Consider the following 4,762-nt stretch of genomic DNA (forward strand, 5'->3'; position numbering starts at 1 on the left):
AAAAAGCCCTTTTTCACGAACATGCTTCTGCTAAAAAGTTGAAATGTGGGTACTTTTATAGACCTCCATGACCATCACATTCTAAAACACAATGTTGCCCACTTCAAGAGCCTGATTTACCATGTTGCCTCAATATTTAAAGTAAAATTTGAATATCACGAAATTTAATTGAAAAACTCAACTAATTGTGATTACTTAATAGTTCCTTTATACATTTATCCATATTTGATTTCCATCAAACACAATTGTAATAGTATTTGTTTCTCTTTGAAGCTAATACACACATAAATCACTCGTACAATTCGAGTGAAAAATGTTTCATTCTACTGACCACTTCTGATATTAAAATGCCATGATGTATATTTATGCTGGTTGCCATATACCAATTGTCATTAATCGCTTTAATCTAATTGCCTCGCTAATTTAATTAAAGAAGTAAGATTGGCACATATAACACAGTACCTAATCCGAAAACCCTTCTGAATTAAACTTGTATTTTATTTACTCTGTTCTATCATTAAAGTACATACTATACTACATACTACTTTTACATTTGAAAAAACGTCAACTTAATAGAGGCTTCTCTGCATCATACTCACTCTCTAAGCCACCTCCTTTTGCATAGCCTTCTGTCCCTTTGGCCCAAAGCACAAAGTAGAACCCAGTGAACATGAGGAACATACCCGCAAAGCTGCAACATAGTATTGTAGTGAATGTATATGATATGAAAAATCAATATATTCCTACCTCCAGTCCTTTTTATAAGAAACAAGTTTTTACAATAAAATTTAAAACTTGTTTCTTATAAGAAAGAAGCGAGGAGTATCAAAGTACCTTCCAATATTAATGGTTTGCCCTAGAGTAACAACTGAGAAAAGGACAGAGCAGACTGTGCCAATAGGGCTGAACATGGAGACCAACACTGGGCCTCTCTTCTCAAGCGCCCAACCATTGACGCTCAAGCATATTCCACTCACTGCACCTGCCTGTACATTAGAATTTATGCCTTTAAAACATCCATTCATCCATGTCATAGAGAATATAAAAAAGTATTACATTAAATCCAAATTCAATCCCTTTAAAATGCTACCACATTATAAAAATCAAATGCTAAATTATTTGTGACTGTCAAAACAAATAAAAGCATATAATCAATTGGAAAATGAAATTACCAGAAGAGAATAGGCAATCATGTCTCCAACACTCACAATTGGCCAACCTGGTTTGAATTCGTGATCTTCAACTAATTGAACTGCGGCAGTCATGAACGTCCCAAAAAACGAAGTTATTGCACACAAAGACATCGGTGCAGGAAAATCTCCTAGAGTAAAGGCCTGCAAGAATTGCAATTTTTGTTAATAGTAACATGTTTGGAAATATGATGAAAAATAAGAAATCACGTCTGGGATGTAGAAGTTATAACTATTAACGTTTTAGTAAATGTGGAAAATCACGTCTGAGACATGAAATCAAACACACTGACAAATTCAATGCAACCTGTATGTATCTATTTTCTTTCTTGTTTCGTTTTAAAGTTACCTGTAGGACAATGTTGCTTGACAATATGAAGATTGCAGCCAAGAGATAGAGACAACCGATTATCTTGTGTCTGTCCAAACATTACATTTGGTGGTGGAGATAATAATTGAATTTTTCCCTCTTTAGCGGAAGTAGTTTTTGTAGAGATGCTTTGCAGTATGCTCATTGCAAGAGCCCCTAAGACACAAAGCAATGTGCCAATGATTTTCACTCTACTATATGTGCAGCTCAAGTTGACTTTTTCCAACCTGCCTAACATTCAAATTTTCATTAATTAGCATGGAAATGATATCAATAATAATAATAATAGGATGGGCATTAGACCCAAAATTAAATTGTCCAAAGACTATATTCAGGGGCAGACCCATGATTTATCAACCGGGGAGGCCAACTACAAAAAGAGAAATACATTAACTAGCATCAAAATTCATATTGTGTATTTATAATTATGTGTTTTTTAAATTCATTTAAAAACATATAATAGAGAATATATTTACATAAAAGATAAATTAAAAAAGGGAGATAATTGGAAGATAGAATATTTGTTTACTTGTTTCAAAATTTAATTTATCAAGCCTTGTATAATGTTTCTAATCCTTTAATTCTCAAGTGAATATAATATAAAGGAAATGCAAATAAAAATATTCCACTACAAACAAATTATTTATAACTTTTAAAATAATAATAACATATTAACTATTAGACAGAAAATTATATGATACTCAAATATTTTTCTACATCAAGAAAAAAATTCAATTATCTCTACAATAAATATTACAAGGCAATAAATAAGATTTAAATGATTTTTTTAATAAAATTTAGTTGTTTAAATAATGTGTGTGAATTACTATAAATTTTTTGACACTATTTTTTATTCTTACATATAAAAAAATGATTATTAACACAATAAATCTCTATTATTTACATAATTAAACCACTAATAAAAACAATATTTTAATATATATATATATATATATATATATATATATATATATAAAATAAAAATAAATCAAAAAATTAAGGGGGCCCTTTGAACTATACGGCCATCCGTCCTTGACTATATTGGTTGGAGTTAAATATATAATTTATAAATTATAGTTTTTATTTTATTATGTTAGAATTATTTGATGTTGGCACTAGTTAGTATTCGTTGATTGATATTTCTTACGACTATAATGTACTCATCTTACTTATTATCATGAATAAATGAAATCAGAATTTTATGTTTGTGCCTTTTAGCTCTCCAATTAAGGAAGATTATCATCTTGATGCCTAACACTATATATACAAAATCTTACACCTATGACCTATCCTCTGCAATAAAATAAACCCTTTATCCCCTAGTGTTAAGATAAATATGGAAATTATCATGCTCGTGTAAAAATACATATATTACCGAAAAATCCATGCGATGATGAAGATAAGACCTGGTGCAAGGTTTGGCATGGCTGTTCCCATTGTTGGAGAGGTTAGATTGATTCCTTGGAGGAATAGAGACTGGAACAATGTTACCCTGCATACCATGATACCAACTATATATCAAGAGAGAAAAGTTAAATTGATTAAGCAAAAGAAGGGAAAAGTAGAAGAATAAAAAACATTATAGAGCCCATTGGGCAAGATAATTAGAAAATGGAGTGACAATTTGATTAGAAGTTTTTGCAAGACTTATTTGTGTTATACCTCTTAGATTCGGATTTGTCATTGTTGTTAAATTCAACACGCTAATGAATCTATGGATTTGTCATTGTTGTTAAATTCAACACGCTAATGAATCTATGAGCCACTAGTTCTACACAACAACAATTTATGTATTTTTACTCTCAAATTCCTTAAAATAGCACCTACCTTTGATTATAAAGAGAAAAGGATAAGATAAGCGTTCCTTTAATAGGCTGTTTAGCACCAAGTACGGTGTTTACACTTCATAGTTGAAAAATAAGGACAATTTCGGTTCCCAACACAAGCAAGATTGTTTTCAGAGAGATTCTAGGGATCAAATACTCCCTAAAACCCATGATAATGTATCCCCTTCAACAATTCCCTACATTTAACCTTCAACATTTGCAGTTCCCTTAAACTCCTTCCCATAACTGGGATTCAAAAACCCAGGATGCTCTATGAAACATTGAAACTTATTTGGTGGATTACCAGAGGGTGATATTCAAAACCACTTCCATGCCCGAATTTTAAAAAATGGAAACTAATTAAAACAATGTATACTTTAAACCCAAAAGAATTAAACAAAAAAAGGGACCTGAAAACAGGTATTGAATTCATCTAATTCCATGATCTATCGTCCACTATTTTTTTCAAAATTTTGAAAGGACAAAATGGGAAAGAAAATAGTTTTTTCTTAAAACAAAAGAGAGGGGATCAAAAGAATAAGCAAAAATGGACGTGATACTAACTAGATTGAAACCAATGCGTATCAGAAGAATCTCAGAAAATCCATAAAACCAAATTCAAGAGCATATAATAAAACATGGGGGACAAAAACCAAACTCGTGAAGGAAATTGAGAAGGTAGTAATAAGATTTACCTACCCTCCTAATGAAAGCGAGAGAAGCTGTATAAGCAACTTGAAACTAACTCTCCTTGGCCATTTACACCTGCATAAGATACATATATACCACCATGAAATTCATCATCAATTAACAATTCACGTGATCCAATCCCAAAAACAGATTAAAAAAAAAATAGAGAGATGAACCTTTCATAATAGAAGGCAAGGGGTAGGAGAATAAGGAAGGTAGCAAAGGAAGTAAAAATGACAAGGGTAAGAGATTCGACGCCCAAAGACATGAGATAACTAAGCAACACAGCATTCCCTGCGTAAACAAATTGCACCCCTATCAATCCTCCAATTATGGCAATATCTTCCAACATTCCTCCATTCATCATTGTCATAATTCTCCTCCCTACAAATCAAATCAAAATGCTTCTGTTGTCAAGAGAGGACATATATGGATGGCACCCTATCCTCTTCATTTTCTTGTGCCCTTTTGTTTGCGTCCCTTAACTTCATTTATTGCATTTGTCGGTACGTTACAGACAACAAAAATAATTAACTGCAGAAATTAATGTTGTATTTATTTATTTGATTTGACAATCAAAATATTTATTTGATTTGACTATTTGAGGTAAGCGCGCTCTGCATATGAAAACAGAAATCCTTGGTTAGAACTGAGCTACCACTGATTACGTTTTATGGCAAATTTAC

At 31.7% G+C, this 4,762-nt stretch overlaps 1 pseudogene; it reads right to left on the reverse strand.

Moving 5' to 3' along the window:
* Positions 1-368: 368 nt before the first annotated feature.
* Positions 369-4,522, reverse strand: LOC100807651 (WAT1-related protein At5g47470-like; annotated as a pseudogene).
* Positions 4,523-4,762: the final 240 nt, after the last annotated feature.

The sequence above is a fragment of the Glycine max genome, chromosome 17 (assembly GCF_000004515.6).
Source record: "Glycine max cultivar Williams 82 chromosome 17, Glycine_max_v4.0, whole genome shotgun sequence".
Taxonomy (NCBI): Eukaryota; Viridiplantae; Streptophyta; class Magnoliopsida; order Fabales; family Fabaceae; genus Glycine; species Glycine max.